Here is a 24091-nt window from a genome sequence, read left to right as displayed (position 1 = left end):
GCTGTCAATCCAACAGTCTGAATGTTATGTTTCCATTGACAGCCCCCCACCCACACACAAGGACATGCTGCACTCACAACCAGACTGACTTGGGTTGTGTGTGTGTATCTGTGTCTCTAATTATGTAACTATGTAAGGGTGTGTGCACGTGTATCTGTATGTGTGTGTGTGTGTGTGTGTGTGTGTGTGTGTGTGTGTGTGTGTATCTACATGTTTGTGCATGTATACCAGTTAGTGTGTTTGCATCTTTACAGAAGTGCATGTGAATATCTGTATGTTGGTGTATGTGTGCGCGTGTCCATGTGCCTGTGTGTTTGTACTGGCTTTCAACTTCACTTCATCATGATATCATCACTTCCCCTGTGTACCCACAGATTCACTCCTGCCAGCATGAGATGTAGTCATTAATTTCATGTGGTTTTTTGTGCAGAATATTCCACAGCAATGCTAAGACTTCCATTTATAATTTTCTTTTTTAAAGAATTCTGGAACAGAGACTGAGCTTTTTACAGAAGTTTTCTTTTAAAAATAAACCTTCTGTTTTAATCACAGAGTTTTGAGGTAAGAATTCTGATGTACCATTCCTGGACTCCTGCCAAAAGCATAAGTCACAAAATTCAGCCTGTGATTTCACCTCCGTTAATGAATAAAGTAAATGTTCTTCCATGAGGCTGCACAGTTACCCACTTATCTGTCCACCAGCCTGTTTAACAAGGATCAATACTGGTAGTCTCACTATAAATCTTAGGGTTAATTTTTTTCTTGTCTGCATTCTCTGGGAATAGGATCAGATTGCCAAGGCTTAGCAACTGCTGGAGGTTAATAAACGAAACAAACTTGGCTCAAGAGCACAGAACACTCTCTCGTTCAATAAATTTGGAGATGAAATAGAACATTATTTAAAAAGCACAGTTTTTTATCCAATATGGGAAGAAGGAACATGTACTCACATTTTTGTCTTAAATTCGGCAGTGAATAATTAGATGCAAGGGAAGTCTGTTAGAGCTGCATGTTGAATCAACATATATGTTTGGCTGGTTTGTTTGCCTCTGTTTTAATCATCAAGAACCCTCCATGATACATTTGTATTTGGAGTATATTTCTGGAACTGATATCAGAGAATTATTAATAAAAACAGCTGCAAAACTTGGGCTGAGCAGCAGGAGATTTTGGACTATATTCAGCGGTGTGACTTTACAGGCTGTTAGCACCAATTACAAAATTGGTCAGAAAGAACCCATAAATGGTCAGAACAACAGATGGCATTTAATGCAAGTGCAGCAAACTACTGCGCACAAGAAGAGGAAACTGGGCAACACACATTCTCCACAAATAGTGGTGAATTAGTTGAAGAAGCCACAAAAGATTTAGGAGTCTCAACAGTAATAATGTCCAACCAATGCAAAACAATAATCAACAATGCCTACAGCATGTCAGATTACGTAACCAATGCGGCGGAACACAAGTCAGAGGAACTTGTGATCAAGCTATCAGTTTGCTGTCTGGTCACCAGGACACAGGGGAGGCATTCATGGTCTGAAAAGAAAGATCAGTGAAGCTGCCCTTTAGTATACAAGGCTCGAATTATGAAGAAAGACTGGAGAAACTTGTAGCTTGTCAACCTGTAAGAGAGGCATCTCAGGGGTGACCATATTGAGGTATTAAAATGGTTAATGGTGTGGAAAAGGTTAATCTGGTTTCAATTAATCTATGAGCATAGGACAAGGGGTTGGGGGGGTGGGTACAGGTTCAAATTGGTAAATGGTAACATTAGGACCAACATTTGGAGGTTTATCATTATTCAGAGTGTGACTGAAACATAGAATGGAATCCAGACTGGGCAAGTGGAGGGGAAATAAAACCCTGGAGTTGTTTTTACTACAATGGAACAACCTTAGGGTCTTTCATGATGAGGCATCAGTAGCCAAATGGCTCCTTCTTCTCAAATTATCTCGTGAACAGTAGCTATGAAGCCAGTAAGCCAGCGCCTGAAGTGCTGTTATATATAGTATGCAGCATCACTACAGTTGGGTATGAAAGCCTGAGGCCTACACTATACCCAATATGATGAGTGAGCAGTGTTTAGTCAGATGGGACTCGCTGCACTAACTCTGTCCAGTAAGTTTTATCAGCACCATAATGCACTGCATGGTCTGTGCAACACTTTAGTTGCTCAGCACTCAGTTGCAACGTAGGCTTCATGGGATGTAAACAATATTGTTGCTGTGTTCTCTCTCTGACTCCCCCTCTTTACTTTTTGTACCAAGGCATTTTCTTTCTTGTTCCACATTGCACATCATCGTGCACTTAGAGGAATAAAGAGGCACAGGGGTATAACCCTCTCAGGGTTCAACTTGTTAATCAGCAGGACAGTGTTGACCGCAGGTGCCAATGCAGAATACCAATACGACTTGTGGCTGCCTCCCTTCTTAATCACAACTCCCAGTGCTGGACAATCTTTCCAAGGGTTTTCAATGTGCCTCAACTGAATTTCTTTTTTGCAGATTAAACATCAGTGCTTAAGACAGTCTTGTAGGCCTTCACTAGCTGCTGGCACTCAGCACACCAGCCTCAACCCACATGGCAGTCCAAACGCACTTACCCTCAAAAGCATCACAAGACTAATGGGGGAAACAGTAGCATAGTGGATAATGTCACTGGACTAGTAAACCAGAGGCTAAAGTTAACACCCTGGGAGCATGGTTTCAAATCCCATAACGGCAGCTGGTAGAATTTAAATTCAATTAATTGATCAAAATCTGGAATTGAAAGCTTCATTAATAGTGATCATTAAACTATTATCAATCATCTTTAATCTCTAAGGAAATCTGCTGTCCTCATCTGGTCTGGCCTACAAATACTCCAGACCCACAGCCATGTGGTTGACTCTTAACAGCCCTCTGAAATGACCTAGCAAGCCACTCAGTTCAAGGGCAATCAGGGATGGGCAATAAATGCTGGCCTTGCCAGTGATGCCCACATCCCATTAATTAAAAAGTATTCACAAGCTGCTCAGCCTCTGGCAAGGTTTCACTATTAATTGTCCTCTCTTCAGTAAATTGGACCTTTAGTTTCTTTCCATGAGTGGTAAGGTGTCCCATGTTTAATTAACAATGAACCTTGATCTGCATCAGTTAAACTAATCTACATGCAAAATAGATCAAGCTAGTTGACTTAAGGAAGATGTCCTGATCCACACAGATCAATAAGATCCCAGCTTTGAGCTCCTGGCTATATTGAACTAGTTAGGTTGGGAAGCTGCACTATAATTAGTTTCACTGGGCTGGAATTGGTAAGGAAAGTAAAGAATTATCTGGGATTTCTGCTCCCAATGGTTATGCAGCAAGGTTGACAGGATCAACAATACCAACACTGCAACTACATAGACAGTGCAGCTAAGGGTGAGTATTGTGCAAGGAATTTCCCACCTCATGCTCCTTCAAGACTTTTCCATTAACTAGAAGGCTCAATTCAAGATTTTGATGGAACACGTACCTCTTGACTGCACGGGTGGGGCTACAGCATCCACGAGAGAGCAATTCACATGGTCGGTGCCATTGCCACTGGTCTCACTAACTCAATATCTAGCTACAACACCCCAACCCCCCAGTGTACTGTGACTGCACTCTAGATGATCAACTGAATGCACTACAGTAACTGTGAACATAGAATGAACTACTTTCCTTTGCTCTTAAGTCATGATGATTACTTACAGCCTGTGACCTCTACCAAAGAGATAGGAGCAGTAGTCTCACCTTCAGGTCCCTCCATGCCACACATCATGCTGTCTTGGACATATAGGGATGAGTTTTCCTAGCTTTCTGATGGTGGGGCTGGGAGGTGGGGAAAGGAAAATAGGGGGAGCTGGCTCCCTGACACATCCCCACTGAGGAATGGTTGAACAGAAGCAGATAGCCAATTTACACAGTTAAGTCCCCAATTTGGCGTGATTTTGTGGCACCGCTGGAAATTTGCCAGCATCAGAGCACCGCCCCGCACCTCTGCTATGTAGTGAGGCCTCCAGATCCATGGAGCTGGCCTCCCTGCAGTAAGCTGGGAGGGGAGACATCAACGCCAGGGGCTCCAGGCCCCAATGATAGAGCTGTCAGTAGGAAAGGCCATACTCGTGGCACAATTTATGTCATGTAGTTTAACTCAATATACAATCTTTCCCCTCCTGTCTGTGGTTCTACAGTTGCTGCATGCTCTGTTCATTCTCTGTATGCTTGCCATTACAACAGCAACTTGAATCTATACTGTACCTTTAACATAGTAAAACGCCCCAAGGCCTTTCACAGGAGTGTAAAAAATTGGCATAGAAGCAAAGGAAGAGACGTCAGGACAGTTGACCAAACACTTCGTCAAAGAGGTAGAGTTCAGCAGCATCTTAAAGGATGAGACCTGGAGAGGTTTAGGGAGGGAATTCCAGAGTTTAGGGCCTAGGCAGCTGAAGGCACAGGGATGGGGTGAAGGGAGAATGGAGATGTCTAAGAAGCCAAATTTTGCAGTTTATTTGTCACAGGAGGGTTTTGTTTCAAGCCTGATCCTATCCTTGTTTGGCCTATTTGTGCAGCTTGTGGCATAGTGACCAGGGAAGCCCTGGCTGATTTATCCCCCTTAACTGAGGGGCCCTGAAGCAGGCTGCATCACCCCAGCAAAGTTACCCAGGCCACAGGTCAAACCAAGGAGCGTCCTAATCCATGCAATTCAGCAACACACTGACATGGTACAATCAGCCAGGGAGATTAATGGAACCTTTTCAATAAATGCCATCGCTATTAAAATTGTGTAGAATAGATGAGATTACTCACTGGAATGATGGATTCAGTAAACTATGGTGGAGAAATCCAAGCAGGAGAGTGTTGCTGATGATTCGTTCACATTGCCCAGTAAACTAATGAACAGAAATAATACTCCAAACTGTGTGATGTGGTGTTGGCATTGCTTCATCCAATAGTTTCTTTTTACCTTTCACTTTTCTTCCTCCAGTGCCAAAGCTCTGAAAACAAAGAAAACAGCTAATCTAGAATCTCATAACCCAGAAGGAGGCCATTCAGCCCATTGTGCCTCAGCTGGCTCTTTGAAAGAGCTGTCCAATTAGTCCCACTCCCTGCACCTTTCCCCATGCCCTGAAAATTCTTCCTTTTCAAGCATTCCCTTTTCGATTCCCTTTTAAAAGCTACTATTGAATCTAATTCCATTATCCTGTCAATCAGTGCATGCTAATTAATAACAACTTGCGGTGTAAAGACATTTCTGCTCATCTTTCCCCCTGGTTCTTTTGCGAATTATCTTAGATTTAAAAGTCAGCATTAAAGGCTTTGGCATTGTCCAGTCCTAACTGATGTCTATTTACAGTGCTGCGCACCTTTCCTTGCACTGTATCCCCACTCTCATATCTTTTCATATCCCCAACCTCCCAATTCCAAACCTTCCTGACACCAGCTCTGTCTCAAGTTAGAGAATGGAGTTGAAAAGGCACCAGGAGACTTGGACAATCTCCCTGGGACCACACTTTACTCTCCTTTCCCCAAAGCACTCTCAGTCAAAGAGAGTCCAGATCAATCCACTTTTGAGATGGTCCCACAACCCACTTCACTTTAGCTGTCTGAAATTGTTGGCTAACAAGATCATGCTTCACCCTCACTGCTCAACATAAACCTCTGGGTTGCCAACTCTGGTTGGACATATTCCAGGACATTTTATCACATGACTTTCCATCTTCAAAGGCCGTGACCTCTCACTCCCGCCACACCTGACATATCCAAAGTTACAGCGTACTTCCATCTCAGTCAGAATGCAGATAGTATCTTCATTATCCAATTGGATCATTCTGAACTGTCAGTGGAACAGCCATTGCCCATTTCCAAAATGGTTTATACTCTCCCTATAATTTCCCCTGTGTCCCAGAGATTAATCTTTAATTTCTGGACAATCCAAGAGGCTTGGGGATCCTAATAAAGCCCCATGGAAGGAGATCTCAGTCCACTCTATGCAGGAAAGGACTGGTTCCCCCAAAAGGCTGGGGGATTCTTTGGGATAGTCATAGAAAAGACAGGTCATCATTCATGGAACTATTCATGGGAACACTTGAGAAATCTCTTAATTTCTCACATGGTGAGTGCAGCACGTGCCCCTGTGTTATACCACTCAAATGGGCCCAGGGTCAGAACAACTTATACCCTGCAAACATGTTGTAATTAGTAACACATCAAGTATTCTGTACTTAAAATCAGTAAAAGTGGCCAGGAAGTCACAACAACCAACTCATTCACTAATGTCCTTTAGGAAAGGAAACGTTCCGTACCTGGTTGAACTTGTACCTAACTCCTATCCCACACTAAAACAAAAACAGAATTACCTGGAAAAACTCAGCAGGTCTGGCAGCATCGGCGGAGAAGAAAAGAGTTGACGTTTCGAGTCCTCATGACCCTTCGACAGAACTGCTGCCAGACCTGCTGAGTTTTTCCAGGTAATTCTGTTTCTGTTTTGGATTTCCAGCATCCGCAGTTTTTTTGTTTTTATTCCTATCCCACACTAACCTGGTTGATTTTTAACTTGTCTCTGAAGCTGCCAAACTGACCACCCAGTTGTAACAATTTGGGGAAGGACAATTAATGACAGTGTTGCTAACAACATCCCTTCCTGAGAATGAAGTAAAAGAAAACCATCTGAGAAGCTATGTAAATCCTTGTAAACTCAATGGAAAAAACTCCAGCTGTAAAGGGTATTTATTACACACCAATCAAACTATACTAAACTTGACTGTTTGACAATGAGAAATGCTGTTACAATAACGGATACATTAATATATCTAAAAGGGCACCACATGTCAGTGAAGGCCTGTTCTATATTAAATCAACTCATTTATTTCTACTCTCTGTAAATGCCCAGCGGTCTTTGTGGAATGCAATTCCCAGTTCCCTAGCTCTGGATTTGGATGATGTACTGCAGAGTTCTTGGCTGGAGAGAAGAGTTGCAAATATTTCCCTTGTGCCTTTAACCTCTCAGCAAAATATTCAGGGGGATTGACTTCCAAATCAAACAGTCGCTACTGAGCCTCCTGAGAAACTGGGTAATGGGCAGGAAAAGAACAATGCTGAGAAGGGTTATTGTCAAAGTGTAGCAAGCATGTTTATTAACACTTACCAGATGTCATCAGATCAATGCCTGGTGGTGTTGCTTTCCAAAATGATTAGCTTTTGAGGAGCGGAGGGGGAAAGAGCCTCAGGTGACAATTAGTTCCATAGACACTGGTGTCAACTGTATCATGTCCAAATCCCCATTCTTTAGTGTCAGTGGACTATTGCACCATGGAGTGTGCTGGGGGCGAAGGGGGTGGCGTGCAGGGTATGGTGGTAATTGCTATCAAACCTAATTCAACCCTCACTCAAAGCCTCCCCATACACACTTCCCATCAGGGTTCACCTTCCCTCGATGTTGCTATGTCCAACAACCATTCTGTTGGCGATCAGAAGGCCCAACACAGACTAGACATTGAACAGAGACTTTGTGCCCTATTTGGTTTGGTTATTACTATGGGAAGTGTAAATCCCACTTGAGCCAACAAGGGTTCCTGTGAATGGAGACTGACCTAATATTACCATCTGTTATGTCTACAAAGCGTTGTGGTGGAATATGACAAACAAATCCTTTAGTAATATCCTCTTTTCAACTCAGTGATTGAGGGTTTGAAGGGGGCATTGTATCTCCTCTTGAGATGGGCACCAGGAGCTGCCATTGTCAACTCTAGTAGATGTATTCAGGAGGCTTCATCACATAACCTCTGCCACCATCTGCCCACGCCCAATCTTTCGCCATTGGCCACGTACTGATTCTCCCGCCAATCAAAAAATCAAACAGACTCATCGTTCCTTGATTGGATGACCCTTGACTGTCAGACAAATGTCACTTTTCCCATTGTCAATATTTTTATAACAAGTAAAATTATTCAAAGACTATGAAGAAAGCAATTTTTTAAAAAACCCCAGTGATTTCTCTCTTGAGTTTCTCACAGCAGAGATCAGTCTTAGAGACTCCAGAACAATCTTGGGGGGTTAGCCACCCTATCAAGAGATTGGCTGTTTTACTGAACTAATGATCTGCAATTGTTAATGAAAGGGGAGTTTCAACATCTTGGTTCCCCCTGATGTGAAGCCAGAAGACTCGCATCACATACTTTGTACACATAATTATCTAGCAACTCGGATCAGCACAAAGCCCCAATTAAATATCTTGGCTGAGACTGCACTGAAAAAACAGGAAAGAGTTATTATGAGTGAACTTTTTGACCCAGTCTGGGCCATGTCCTCGAAATACTTTCGGATACCAATTAACTCTCGATTGCTTCTCACACTGGGAATATCCAGGTTATTATAGGAAAGCCTGAATCTGTCTTAGTCTTGTTATGAAAAGAGAACATTTAATTAGGGAGTAATTTATTGTCACTATACAGGCCATTGATCTACTGAGAGACATTAGCCTGAACAACGTGAGTGAATGAAAAAGGCCATTAATTATCTGTCAGAAATGAAACCATCCTTTCCATATCAGTTCCAGTCTGTAGGGAAAACTCACATGTTTGGAAGAGTTGTTTAGGGAACAGTGATGGTTAATGATTGAATCATGATTTTTTTTTATTAGTTAATTTTGTGTTGTGAAATGCTCTCCAAATATTGGCAGCGGGTCCTGGATTGGTTTCATTCGTCATGTCGTCACAGTGGCCAGAGTGCAGAGGAATGGACGGTTTCTTCCCTGGCTAGAAGGCTTCAATGTGAAATGAGTTAAATGCTGTCCCCACAATCTCTGCTCACATTATACCAATGGGAATCACATCCAGAAAGGCCGCAAGATGGCTTATGGGGAGAATGGAAATGTCACACTACTGCAGTAGAGACCACAACACTTTTTTTTTAAGGGAGATTTCTTCTGGAACGGGTGATCATTATTTGACCCAGGAGTCCTTGATAGCGGCTTCGGATGCGTAAAATCCCTCAGCACTGACATTGCCCAGCCTGGCGAGGACAAAAATAAGGATTGTCACCTGTGGCACAGTACAAAACTGGACATGGTACAAGGGTGTAGGACAGGGGGCAGCGTGCAGACAGGAGAGAGGGCAGTTGGAGGACAGGAGAGGGGGTAGAATGAAGACAGGGCATGGCGGGCATACAAGGGGTAGCATTTTGAGAGGGGACAGAGTTGGAACAGGATGTGCTCAGAGTGGGAGTAGATTGAGGATAGGACAGAGGATATTACTGGGAATGGTAATTTTACAGGACTACATATTTACCAGGCAGTACAATTTGCCAAATGGGTTTAAGCTAACCTTGGAGGCCAGAACCAGGCAATATATTATACAACTTGGGTTCTCCTGTTTTTTATAAGCAGACTGACATCCCTCTGTGGGTTTCTGTGGAATGTAACCACTGCAATGTATGGAATTTCTTTGTTTTTTTTTAAATAACACTGCAGATACTACTTCAGTTATGCCAGGTTTTACATAGAATAAATACATTAACAGCCAAGAAAATCTTAGGAACTTTAATGAGTTAGGTTATTTCATATGGAATTTATAAAAGTGTTTGACAGGAAACAGTGAAAAGGACAGAGAAAGTGGGGCGTGCATGTTGATTTGATATATTTGCATCCCTGAATATCTAACCAACTAACTCACACTACACAGAGTAACCTAGATGTTCCTGTGAAATTTCTTGTAGATTGAAGTTGCAACATTAGTTGACTGGTAACAGGGCAACTAGATTTGGGTGAGTGGGATGGTGAGAGAATTCCTGCTGCTGATGGACTTGTGCAATGCTCACTCTTCGCAGCAAGGAGGTCATTACCCCTCCACAAGGAAATATTAACCAAGTAACTGTGGAGCTTTTTACCAATGGACTGGGTAATTCAAGGGCTGCAGCTGGCACCAGAAGGCATTGATCTATTTAGAGGCATCAACCTTAGCGCAATGGCTAGTGCTCTTGACTCACCTCAGTCAGAAGATTGTGGGTTCAAGCCCCACTCCAAAGGCTTGACTACAAAATCTAGGCTGACACTCATAGTGCAATCTTGAAGGAGTACTGGACCATTGGAGGTGCCGTCTTTTGGATGAGACGTAGAACCGAGGCATAAAAATCCATGGTATTATTTCAAAGAGCAGGGGAGTTCTTTCTAGTGCCCTGGCCAATATTTTTTCATTAACCAACATCACTAAAACAAATTATTTGGTTATTGCTGTTTGCGGGAGCTTGCTGCGTGCAAATTGACTGCCTGGTTCCCTTCATTACAACAGTGACTACACTTCAGTAGCAAATTTAGCAGCAGGACATCATGATAATCTTCTTCCAGTTCTCGACCAGCAGCTGTGCAAATTTACATTTGGAAAGGGTCACTGCCAATCGGAAAAGATCAGGGGTTGGATGGCAGAGGTAGATGACTGATTGCGGCTGCAGACTGAGGTTGAAGGTTTGCTGGAGGGGGTGGGGAAGCACTCCATTCTAAATAGACGAACCTATTGGAGTTGGTTTCTCCCTCCTGCATGACACTGCTGGGTTTCCCTAGAGTTGGGAACTCATTCAATGCTGTTAAATTTAATTCAGGTTCCCAACTGTACTGCCTTAGTCTGCTTCAAATATTAAAATTAAGTGTTCTACCTTTCCAAAATGAGACATATACGCGAGGTAACCAGCCACTATAAAAATGGCAGAAGGTGCATTTCTGGCAGGTTGGGGACAAGTTGCCTGATTTTTAATTTTTGGTCCTCACCCTGGCTCTCTCCTGCCAACTGTGGGCATTTCATATCAACCCCAATGTGCCAGACAATGAGATGGAGATTAGCAGGGCTTGGAACAAACCAAGTCTTTTTATTCAGCAGAAGGAGTCTATTTAACAGAATCTGTTTCCCTTGAGCTGAATTTTTATGCCCAATCGGCAGTGGGCATAGAGGTGGGTAGGCATGGAATTACACGCCACTGACCGGCATCCTGGTTCCCTGGCTCCGTCCCATTCCCGGATCATTTTCCTGTTGGGTAGATGGCGGACAGCAGGGCGACCCACCTACAAGCCAATTCACCTAACTAAAGGCCTAGTAAGGCTTATTGTCAAAGGTTGACTGGAGCTTTCCAGCTGACCTCCAGGTCCCCAGAGGCACTGGGGGCAACCTCCTGACAGCAGACTGGGGAATGAGGAGGGTGCGAAAGGTGATGGGGAGAGTGGGATGATATTGTGGGGGGCAGGCCCAGAAGGAAAAGACAATAGAAACTGGGAAATAAGAATTCTGGTTCAAACTGGTCTTGTATACATAAATTGGAACATCAGTAAAAACTGGGAAATAAGAGTACTGGTCTGAACCGTTTTTTCCTTCTGGGTGGTGGGGGGTGGTGGTGGTCAACACTCCAGGCAAGCTTAAAGGCCCTCCCTACCTACATGAGTTCATCAATAGCCACAGGCCACTCTAAGGAAGGGGCACCCTGTGGAAATCACAGTTGAGTAACTGTTGCTCACACAGTGCAGGCTTCTCACTCCCACTTGAACACTGATAAAGAGGGCCCTGAAGCCCATGGGGAAAATCCTGCCCAGAGTCTGTGTGTTTCAGCAAATTGAATTCATGACCTGCAGTCATTTGGTAAAAGCAGGATTATTTCTTCAGCAATATGCAGTGAATCGAGGATAGTTACAGAATATAAAAATTTCCCAGTCACTTACAACAGTGCAGCCTCCAAGTGTGATTGCTGGGAGAATTACCCAATCATCTCTGGCGCATTGGGACGAATGACCTTGTTTTGTGCTATTTAATTCTATGGTTGTAATAATAGTGCACAGAGCAAATTAAGCCTCTAGTTGAGTGGGCACACTGCACTGCAGCACACCATCGGTGGGCTCTGTCTCTGTCAAGAGAAGGAACCTTAAATTTGGTGGCTTGTCAGTGTACAAACAACCCATTGGGAGCTCCAGGGCTCGTATTTGACAGTGATCTGACAAGTCAGTCATTACAATAAACACAAATGAGGAAGTACTCACATCTCCCAATCTCTCAATTTTAGGACAAGAGGGAAAAGTGATAAATCATTGGGCATGGCCATAGTCTGTACTTTGTTTACAAACTTTATATTCAGGCCGCAAAAGCCATCACAAACCTGCAAAACTGATCACTACTCTCAATTTTGGTCCCCCACCCCACACCACCCCACCTCCCCTCCCAGCCCCCGGTACTTTCATTTATGGTTGGTGGCGTGAACAATTTTTGAATATTTTTAAAAATACAAAGAGCTGTGCTCTAAATTAAGATTACGCACAAGTTTATGTTTAATATGCTCTGTCAAGATAAGCCAAAATCAACATCTACAAAAGTAGCCCAAAGCCACCAAACAAAAGCAACTGAAGGCGCAGCCATTTGGACATCAACATAGCTGAACTTAAAGCTTGAAAACACAAGTTGATCAGAGAGAGCTACAAGGATTAGTAACGGGTAGGTCATACTTGACAAATCTGATTGAATCTTTTGAAGAAATGACTACAGTAATGAATGAAAGAATGACTGGATGTCATTTATACGGATTTCCAGAAGGCATTTGATAAAGTCCCTCATTGGAGACTGTTGACAAAAGTTGAAACTAATGGAATTGAAGGCAAATCATTGACTGGTTTAGGCAATTGGCTGAGCAGCAGGATACACTGTCGGGATATTGAGTAGGTACTCTACTGGCAGGATGTGATAGTCGGGCTGGTTTAAATGAGGTCCGTGAACCACTTAATTGTGGGAGACACCCCGCATCAGTCCCCCAGCACACCCTCCCCCGATTAAGTTGGAGGGCGGAAAAGGCTGACGTGGGATTCCCAGCTGGTGGTGATGGAATGTCAGTTAGGCTCATTAGTGTATAATCCCCGAGCCCAACGCAATTCACTGGTGGCTGAGGGATTAAATGGGATCTGAACGGCTTTCCCATGGCTCCCAAAGGCCACCTAGCAAACGCTGTTGGGTTTGCCAGCAGCTTTCTGAGGATGGGCACCAGACATCGGGAAAGAATGAGTTGCTGAAAGCCAACACCATCCTTGTCTCCAACTGCTCCGCTGCCACCCTCCACTCCTATGTTCCCCATCCCATTCTTGCTCACCTTTGACCTTTGGCCCCTCAGTGATCCTGAGCCTCGATGGGTGCATTGCTGGCAGCTGCCACTGGAGCTGGTGGCATTGATGAGCAATAGAGAGCTGCCAGCCTCTGAATGACCAGAAGCTCTTGGTGGGCTCTCTCAAGGTTCACTCTCGGGGTCCTGCAGTGACTACTTAAGTATTTGAAGGGCAATTAATACCACTGGTGCTCATATTTGGAGCTGACAGGGGTTTCCCACTGGTTCTCTGACCAGTGGACAAGAGCCCCGTTAGGCTGACTAAATCCAGCCTGTGATGTCCCACATGGACCTGAGCTGAGGCCTCAACTATTTACTACATTTATGAACAACTTAGATAATGGGGTGGAGAGCCACATATCTATGCCAATGACACAAAGATGGGCAGCATTGTAAACAGTGTAGATGGGAGCATAAATTTACAAAAACAGTATGTATCAATTGGCCAATGTGTGGGAAATGGATTTCAAAGCAGGAAAGTGTGACATTATTCACTTTGGACTTTAAATGAATACAATAGTTCATTGTACTTTCTAAATGGTGAAAAGCTAGAAACAGTGGCAGCCCAAAGAATCTTGGGGAGGGGGTGACGGGTGGTGGGAGTGGGGTCGTCAAGGTACATAAATCAATACAATGTCATGAACAGGCACAAAAAATAATCTGAAATGTTGGCCTTTATATCTAGATGACTGAAATACAAGGAGACGTGGAAGTCATGCTTCAGCTACATAAAGCCTTGGTTACACCACACCTGGAGTACTGAAGGCAGTTCTGGGCACCACATCGTAGGATGAACATATTGACCGTGGAGGGAATGTAATGTAAATTTACCATGAATATTCCTGGACTCCAAGGGTTAAATTACAAGGAGAGATTATACAAAGTAGAAGGTATTCCCTGGAATTTAGATGGCAAAGGGGTGATGTGATTGAAGCTTTCAAGGCATTTAGGGGAACACTTAGTTTAGAGAGAAACCATTACTGCTAAAGAAGCAGGTGAAGCAGCGCTTCACTTGCACCTCCTTCAATTTAGTCTACTGCATTTGCTGCTCCCAATGCGGTCTCCTCTACATTGAGTAGGCTAAGTGCAGACTGGTGACAGCTTTGCAGAACACCTTCGTTCAGTCCTCAAGCATGACCCAGAACTCCCTGTCGCTTGCCATTTCAACACCCCACCCTGCTCTCATGTCCACAAGTCTGTCCTTGCCCTGCTGCAATGTTCCAGTGAAGCCCAACACAAACTGGAGGAACAGCACCTCATCTTCCAATTAGGCACTTTACAGCCTTCCAGACTTAACAATGAGTTCAACAGCTTCAGATCATGAACTCCCTCCTCTATCTTCACTCCTTTTTTAATCCCCATTTTTTTAAAATGTATTTTTACTTTTTATCCAACTATTTTAATTTTTATTCATTTATTATTGTTTTATCCCCTTTTTTCCCCTTTTTATCCATTTTTCCCCAACCACTGTCCCCTCCCCCCACCCCACCCTCAATAGGGACACCTGTTACTTGTTCCATGTTGTTCTTTCACAGAGTGCTGACCCTTGTTCTGCTATTATCACATTCTGCTTTCTTACCTTTATACCACTATCAGCACCTTTTTTAGCCCTCACCATTACCATTAACACTCCCTTTGTCTTTTTGTCCATGACATCTTTGTCAGTCTCTCTTTAGTCCCCACCTATCGCTGGCCTTCTATCCAGCTTCAGCTGCTCCACCTTAAAAAGTATAAATTTCATCACATTTCTACCTCTCTAGTTCTGAAGAAGGGTCATACGGACTCCAAACGTTAACTCTGTTTCTCTCTCCATAGATGCAGTCAGACATAGAACCATAGAAATGTTACAGCACAGAAGGAGGCCATTCGGCCTATCTTGCCCATGCCAGCCTGAGGACACCCAGGTGCCCTTTCTAATCCCACCATCCTGCACCCGGCCCATAGCCCTGCAGTTTACAGCACTTTAAGTGCAGATCCAGGTACTTTTTAAAAGAGTTTAAAGTTTCTGCCTCTACCACCAACTTGGGCAGCGAATTCCAGACACCCACTACCCTCTGCATTAAAAAGTTCTTCCTCATGCTCCCCCTACACCTTCTGCCACTTTTCTTGAATCTATGTCCCCAGTTCTAGAATTCTCCATCAAGGGAAACAATTTTATCCTGTCCTCTCTATTCCCCTCATAATTTTGTACACCTCAATCAAGTCACCTCTCAGCCTTCTTTGATCTAAGGAAAGTAACCCCAACCTATCCAATCTCTCCTCGTAGCTATACTTTTCTAACCCTGGCAACATTCTTGTAAACCTCCTCTGCATTCTCTCCAGAGCTATTACGTCCTTCCTGTAATGTGGTGACCAGACTGCACACAATACTTCAGTTGTGGCCTCACCAGTGTTTTATACAATTCCAACATTATATCCTTACTTTTATATTCTATACCTCTGCCAATGAAGGAGAGCATTCCATATGCCTTCTTTACAGCCTTGTCTACTTGAACTGCCGCCTTCAGGGACCTGTGTACTTGTACGCCAAGATCTCTCACTTCATCTACCCCTCTTAGTATATTCCCATTTATTTTGTAACCCTGTAACTGTTTAACCTCCCTAAATGTATGACTTCACACTTCTGTATGTTAAAATCCATCTGCCACTTTACCGCCCACTCCACCTACCCATCTATATAGTTTTGGAGATTATGGCTATCCTCTACACTATCCACTACTTGGCCAATCTTTGTGTCATCTGCAAATTTCCCAATCGTGCCCCCCACGTTCACATCCAAATCATTAATATATAACACAAACAACAAGGGTCCCAACACTGAGCCCTGTGGAACACCACTTGAGACAACTTTCCATTCGCAAGGGCTTCCATGGACCCTTGGTTTCCTGTTACAAAGCCAACCTTTTATCCAGTTTGCCACATTACCCTGAATCCCATGGGCTTTTACTTTCCTGACAATCTGCCATGTGGGACCTTGTCAAATGCCTTGCTAAAATCCATGTACACAACATCCAGTGCACCACCTTCATCAACCCTTCTTATCACTTCCTCAAAATTTTCAATCAAATTTGTGAGGTAAGACCTTCCTTTAACAAATCCATGCTGACCATCCCTGACTAGTCCATGCCTTTCCACATGACAGTTAATCCTATCTCTCGGGATTGCTTCTACTAATTTGCTCACCACCGATGTAAGGCTAAGTGGCTTATAATTGTTTGGCATTTCCTTTGATCCCTTTTTAAACAATGGAACTACGTTTGCATTTCTGAACTTTTCCAGAATTTTCTGGTTTTATAACCATTTCTGCTAGTTGGGAGGTCTAGGACTAAGGGACATAGCCTAAAAATTAGAGACTTTTCAGGAGTGAAGTTTTGAAACACTTCCACAAAGAATGGTACAAGTCTGGAACTCTCTTTGGAAACAGCAATTGATACTGGGTCAATTGTTAACTTTAAAACTGAGAATGATATTTTTTTGTCCAAAAGGTCTTTACAGATTTGGGTCCAAAGCAAGTATACAGAATTAGTCACAGAGCAGCCATGATCTCATTGAACGGCAGAGCAGGCTCGAGGGACTAAATGGCCCACTCCCGTTACTATGTTGTATTTTTGTGTTCAATTTATTTTTTACTTTCGTGACATTTGATGTGTTACCACAGGGAGACACAAGGACTGAAAGCTGATCCTGGGAGAACAAATCAAAGAACGTCATCAGCAACTCAAAGCATTCTCACCACTCAGACTACATATGACTTAAAAACAATTCCCCATATTGTGGTTACAAATATGAATGCTGCTAGCTCTCAAGCAGCAAGGTTATTTTGCACCCTGATATCATGCTGCCAAGATAAGGATGACCTTACAAAAAAAGGAGAGATTAAACAAAATTCTCTTGTTTCAAAATCCTAAGAACAAGTTCAGCCTGACCAAGAGACGGGACTTCCACACTACTGGTGTGGTACAGTCGTGTTGTCATCTGAACTTCAAGGGGAGAGTTACGTTTCTGTACATATCTTTTCTATGTATTGAAGTGAAAAAATACAAGGTTTTCAAATTAATGGGCAAATCATGGAGCCTGTGAAAGGCTTCAACTACCTCGGGCTCTCTTTGCTTCTGAGATGGGCGAGTTCCTATAAACCTGGCCCTGAACCTTGAGATCAAGCTCATGATGGAAAATCATACTGCTCCAGATTGGAGCAGGTCATGGAGCCGCCCCCTGTTTAACTTGGAAATATCTGATTGAAGAAGCTCTGCCACCTGGAACGTAGCCATACAATCATGGTTGGTCAACACTAGAGACCTTTGCTGTCTAAGTGTAAACGTGATCAAGTGTGGACTTTTTCTTTTCAAACCTGTGTGGTTTTGAAGATCAGCTATACTAGACTGGGCTATTTTCCACTGGGAGATAGTGGTGGAAACAATTTGAGCTGTTTAAGAGCATCACAAAATTAGCACATCACACAGTATTAAGGAACTAGAGGCCTAAGTGCAATTTTCCCTACAAGTTTATTGGTGCCAAGTATGAAATTATTTTGGTATTGTTGAAAAGAGAGACATGTTGCCAAAACTTTTGATGTTGCACTCATCACGACAAATGCAAGAATGCCAAATTTCAAACATTCACACAACAATTTAAACTACAGGAGAAAAGCGTGCTGATTGGTTGGCAAGTTGACTCTGATTGGCCAAGGCTTTCACTTTCTCCATGTCCCTGCTGATCAGAATCAACTTGCCAATCTAACAGCACCCTTTTCCCCTGCAGTATAAATTGTTGTGATCATTTGAAATTTGGCATTCTTGCATTTGTCCCGATGAGTGCAAGATGAAAAGCATCGGCAACATGTCACTCTTTTCAACGTTTTTCAGGTTCTGAATTATTTGTTAACAACATAATCAATTAAAACTTAATATCCTTCCTTAGAATTTATGATGGAGAGGCGGTGGCTTAGTAGCATTGTCACAAGACTAGCATTCCAGAGACCTAGAGTAATACTCTGGGGACCTGGATTTAAATCCCACCACAGCGTATGATGATGGAATTTTAATTCAATAAAAAAATCTGGAATTGAAAATCTAATGATGATCACAAAACCATTGCCAATTGCCGTAAAAACCCATCTGGTACACTAATGTCCTTTAGGGAAGGAAATCTGCTGTCCTTACCTGGTCTGGTCTACATGTGACTCCGGACCCACGGCAATATGGTTGGCTCTTAAAATACCCTCTGAAGAAGGGCAAGGGCAATTAGGGATGGGCAATAAATGCTGGTCTAGTCAGCAATGCCAACATCCCATGAACAAAAAAGAAGGTAAAGTGATTTCTATATACATTTATTGAAGGGAAGAAGGCACAATGGATCAAAAATTCAGAGGAAAGGAAGACCTTGCAACATCATCCCAATGGTTCAAACAAACCGTTGGACCTTGACTGCATCAAAACATGCTGCATTAATCTATTAACTTCAAAGATAAAAACTGACCAGCTAGTCAGACTCATTGATTCCATGGGGATTAGAGATAGTTCACCAACTTGGTGGGTTTTTACTGACTGCGTAGGAGCCCGGTGCCTGGGGTGCAGCCGCCTTCTTAACAGCATTGGTTTGCAAGCTTTCAGGTTGGAAAGCTTACTTTAAGAGGAGGACCACTTACTTGAAGATTGCTGTATCCTGCCAAAATACCTTAGCATCACTCTTGACTGTCCACCGATGTACCAATAGCTCCAGAATACTGGAGTCAAGATACCATTGAGAATGAATCTCATAGGGAAATTGAAGGCTACCACATAGGGTAACAGGGCCAACACAGTGCACACGGCTTCATTCACCCTGGTCTACCTGACAGCAGGGTACTGGCTCAGGAGCCGCCCACAAACATGATAGATATTCATCTCCTAGAGGTGATGAGGATTATTTCTGGGATGTTGAGACCAACTCAGCTCAAGCGGCTTCCTGTGCTAGCACACTAGAACCTCCTGATGTCTACAGGGAAAACATCTTCCTCAAAGAATACCACCAGCTGACAGCTAACGAAGAACTCCACTGACGTGTGGCCTCAAAAAAAAACAGCACAGTCATCCAAAATCCCATAATCCCTACTGGAACACACTCCACACCCTACAAACTGACTAAAGCCCTGCCTCTTGATGATACGCCTCCTGGTTGGCTACAAACCTGATTGACTACAACTTCAAATCTGGTAGCTGATCCAAGTGAAGTCCCAGGTTCCAACCATCCATGGAAAACCTAGACAATCCTCAACCGTTTGAGGATGGGCCAGGGAAGATGTGACCAATTGCTCCATAAGTAGAACATGAGGAACAGCTCAGATTGTGACTAACCATCCAAGCCAGACCAGCGTCCACACTCTGAACTCCTGCCCCGAGAGACCCATTCCTGGTGGCATCACAGCCATTCACACTGACCAGCTGAAACCGTTGAATGGATTGTTAAAACTCGACATTGAACAATAACTGCTTCCCCAGCTATACAAATAAAAAAAGTCTTAGTATCAGGATAAGGGACATCGGTTATGTTGGGAATAGATAGAGAAACTGGGGTTGTCTCTTTAGTGGTAGAGAAGGTTAAGGAAAATTTAATATTATGTTGAGTTTTGATACAGTAAATAGGAGGACCTGTTTCTATTGACAGGTGGGCCAGCAACCAGAGGACTCAGATGTAAGATAATTTGTAAAAGAACCAGAGGAAAGATGAGGAGAATTTTATCCTTGCACAGCAAATGATGATGATCTGGATTGCACTGCCTGAAAGAGTGATGGAAGCAGATGCACTCATAACTTTCAAAAGGGAATTGATATATTCCTGAAAAGAGAGAAGAGCAGGAGAGCGGGACTAATTGGAAAACTCTTTTAAAAAGCTGAAATAGGCACAATGTACACAATGGCCTCTTCATGATTCTATGATTCTTTCCCCTGAAGATTACTGGTGTCTCCTGAAGCATGGGAATCTGGAGGTATCCAATGGAAGGGAATAAACCTGTTGAGTTGCTTCATGATCTCCCTATTACTGCCAAGACATTGGCTTACCTTCAAAAGCCAATAGAACATCATTAAAGATATTATTATGTTGGCTTGAAACATTTTATAACAGAGGATTGGGCCTAATTCCACCACGGATATCAGCTATGACTCTGTGGTGCTCATTTATTCATGCCTCTGATTCAGAAGGTAGTTAGATTCAACCTGAAAACGTGCAATCTGGTGCTGTTCAAGTCCCACTCTGGACACTTGAGCGCATAATCTAGGCTGACACTTTTGGAAAGCAGTTCTTTGAGGAAGCAAGTGATGGTGTACTGGTGATGTCATTGGACTAGTAATTCACAAGCTCAGGCTAATGCTCTTGGGACATGAGTTCAAATCCCATCATAGTAGCTAGTGAAATTTGAATTGCGTCGATAAACCTAGAATATAAAGCTAATCCCAGTAGTGGAGGGCATGAAGTTATCATCAATTGTTTGAGTAAAGAATATGTAGGGAACTTAACAAGGAAATTAGGAGAGCAAAAAGGGGACATGAAAAAAAAGTTGGCAGGTAAAATAAAGGAAAATCCAAAGTTATTTTACAAGTACATTAAGAGTAAGAGGATAACTAGGGAAAGAGTAGGGCCCATTAAGGACCATAGTGGTAATTTGTGTGTGGAGCTGGAAGACATAGGTAGAGTTCTAAATGAATACTTTGTGTCGGTGTTCCCAAGTGAGAGGGATGACGAGGGTATGGAAATCAGGCAGAAGGACTGTGATATAATTAAAGAAATTAGCATAGAAAGGGAGGAGGTTCTAAGTTGTCTGGCAAGCTTAAAAGTAGATAAATCTCCAGGCCTGGATGAAATGTATCCCAGGCTGTTGAGTGAGGCAAGGGAGGAGTTAGCAGGAGCACTGGCAATAAGTTTTAATACCTCTTTGGCCACAGGAGAGGTGCCAGAGGACTGGAGGACAGCCAAAGTGGTACCATTATTCAAGAAGGGAGGAAGGGATAAACCAAGAAACTATAGGCCAGTCAGTCTAATCTCAGTGGTGGGGAAACTATTGGAAGCAATTCTGAGGGGACAGAATTAATCTACACTTGAAAAAGCAGGGATTAATCAAGGACCGTCAGCATGGTTTTCTTAAGAGGACATTACGCCTGACCAGTTTGAATTTTTCGAAGACGTGACCATGTGTGTAGATGAGGTCAATGCATTTGTCGTAGTCTACTTGGACTTCAGCAAGGCTTTTGATAAGGTCCCCTATGGGAGACTGATAACAAAGGTAAGAGTCCATGGGATCCAAGGCAATTTGGCAAATTGGATCCAGAATTGAATGAGTGGCAGGAAGCAGAGGGTGATGGTCAAGGGGTGCTTTTGTGACTGGATGCCTGTGTCCAGTGGGGTTCCACAGGGATCGATTTTGGTTCCTTTGCTCTTTGTGGTATATATAAACGATTTAGACTTGAATGTAGGAGGATTGATCAGTAAGTTCACGGATGACACAAAAATTGGTAGGGTGGTAAATAGTGAGGAGGATAGCCTTAGATTACAGGAGGATATAGACGGGCTGGTCAGATGGGCTGATCAGTGGCAAATTGAATTTAATCCAGATAAGCGTGAGGTGATGCGCTTGGGCAGGATAAGTAAGGCACGGGAATACACAGTGAAAGGTAGGACCCTGGGAAGTACCAAGAATCAGAGGGACCTTGGTGTGCATGTCCCCCGGTCCCTTAAGGTAGCGGGACAGGTGGTTAAGGAGGCATATGGGATACTTGCCTTTATTAGCTGAGGTATAGAATATAAGAGCAGGGAGGTTATGCTGGAACTGTATAAAACGCTGGTTAGGCCACAGCTAGAGTATTGCGTTCAGTTCTGGAATTCGTATTATAGGAAGGATGTGATTGCACTATAGAGAGTGCAGAGGAGATTTACCAGGATGTTGCCTGGGCTGGAGAGTTTCAGTTATGAGGAGAGTTTGGATATACTGGGTTTATTTTCCTTGGAGCAGAGGAGATTGAGGGGGGACATGATTGAGGTGCATAAAATTATGAGGGGCATAGATAGGGTAGACAGGAAGGAACTTTTCCCCCTGGTGGAGGGATCAATAAATAGATTTAAAGTAAGGGGCAGGAGGTTTAGAGGGGATGTGAAGAAGAATTTTTTCATCAAGAGGGTGGTGGGAATCTGAAACTCACTGCCTGAAAGGGTGGTAGAGGAAGAAATCTTCATAACATTTAAGAAGTATTTGAATGTGCACTTGCAATGCCATGGCATATAAGGCAATGGGCCTAGTGCTGGTAAATGGGATTAGAATAGTTAGATACTTGGTTGACTGGTGCAGCCTTGATGAGCCGAATGGCTTTTTTCTGTGCTGTGCATGACTCTAAGAAATGCCAGCTTTCAGTTGGGACATTAAGCCATATCTCATCTGCCCTCTCAGGTGGACTAAAGAATTCCATGGCACTCCTCGAAGAAGAGCAGGGGAGTTCGCCCCAGTCAATATTTAAGCCTCAACCAAAATTACTGATACAGTCACATTATCACATTGTTATCTATGAGATCTTCCTGTGTGTAAATTGGCTGTCCCAATTCTCATATCAAACACTAACTACACTTCAAAGGTACCTCATTGGCTGTAACACGCTTTGGAACATCATGAGGTTGTGAAATGCTATGCATCTATGCAAATCTTTCTTTTTTCGCACAGCTTGGTTTCACTCTACTGAGATGAGGTACAGGGAGAGGTTGATTCAGAGCTGTCGGATTATGTAAGGCCCCTTGTGTGGCAATCTACATTGGAATGAAACTTATGGGAAAATCATGATGCCATCAATGGCTATGATTACTTGGCTCAAGCAATTATCATGACATTTTCTGTATTTTTAAAAATGTGTAACTACTTCTCAGACAAATCTTTGAGAGTTGACTTGGAGCACAAAACTAACTCCAATTGAAATCAGTTCAACTGAGAAAACTTAGTGTTAAAGGGACTAGTTTTGTGCCATCAGCTGTCAAGTTTCGCTAAATACAGAATTCTCTCCCCTCATGAGGAAATGGGAAAGATGCTCGTAGTAATTAATGTTGCAAAGCGCATTTTTAAAATGAATTACTGTGATTGGACTGTTTGGTTTGCCTCTCCTCCTACAGCTTCCTGAGAAAAAGATCAAAGGTCAGACTCCAGCTACTTTTAGTCAATACAGAGCAACACCAATGACGAGTTTGCACCTAGAAACTTGGGTCTAACACAACTGTTTTTTGTTGGAGCAGGCCATAAGTTTTATTCTCCTTTCTTTCCTATTTTCAGGTTTCTTTTATAGCGCATACTTGTCCCTCAGCGCATTCCTCTGAGCAGACTGGTATCTGCTCATCTATAAGGGTTGATCCCACATTCCTCCCAGAACGGTTGCCTTTGAATCAGTGAACGAAGATAACTTGCCCTCCAGCCATGAAGTTCAGAATCCTGGGTTTGCAGTCCTGGGTTGTGCCCCCCTCCACACCTTTCATAACAAAGCTCAGGGTTTGCGTTTAAACCTTTTCAGGGCTTGTGTTCACTGAACTTTCTAGACGATGTGTATATGTTTTAAACTTTCAAAAAAAAATGATTTGGTAAATTTTCAGAAATATATGCATTTTTATTACGAAAATTCAAAACCATCAAATAACTACAAATATCACAAATTGGGGCCTTTTAGTATTTTCCCATAACTCTGCTAAAGATATTGTGCTCAGTTATTTTTTAAAGATGTAAATGTACCCCTCTTTAGTTCAGGTTTACAAGATTACAAAGTTAGCAGCTGGTGTTTTTTTTAAATTCAGCTCTTCCTCCCATCCTCTCCTGAAAACACTAGTCCTTTGTTGGGGTACGCTTGCTCAGAAGCTGATGGGCCTCTAGTACTTCAACCAAGCATATATTCAAGAGAGAGTTCAGACAGCAAGTGCCAGCAATTTATTTGAAGAGGAAACAGGGAGGCAACCTTCTTGCAGCTAACTGT

At 43.0% G+C, this 24091-nt stretch overlaps 1 protein-coding gene across 6 annotated transcripts in view; it reads right to left on the bottom strand.

Moving 5' to 3' along the window:
- eva1ba (eva-1 homolog Ba (C. elegans)) overlaps positions 1-24091 on the bottom strand; it is a 92681-nt gene that overhangs the window by 15854 nt on the left and 52736 nt on the right. For 4 of the 6 annotated variants that reach the window (XM_041212877.1, XM_041212879.1, XM_041212875.1 and 1 more), the window contains one exon: positions 4812-4999. The exons of 1 other annotated variant lie outside the window; for it this stretch is intronic. The gene's annotated coding sequence lies outside the window, so the exon portion shown is untranslated. Of the gene's footprint in view, positions 1-4811; positions 5000-7149; positions 7276-24091 lie in introns of those variants that run through there. One more of the 6 variants, XM_041212878.1, reaches the window with a different exon arrangement.

Source organism: Carcharodon carcharias, chromosome 19 (genome assembly GCF_017639515.1).
Source record: "Carcharodon carcharias isolate sCarCar2 chromosome 19, sCarCar2.pri, whole genome shotgun sequence".
NCBI classification, from domain to species: Eukaryota; Metazoa; Chordata; class Chondrichthyes; order Lamniformes; family Lamnidae; genus Carcharodon; species Carcharodon carcharias.
The sequence above is the reverse complement of the archived record's forward strand: the minus strand, read 5'-3'. Positions and strand labels throughout refer to the sequence as shown.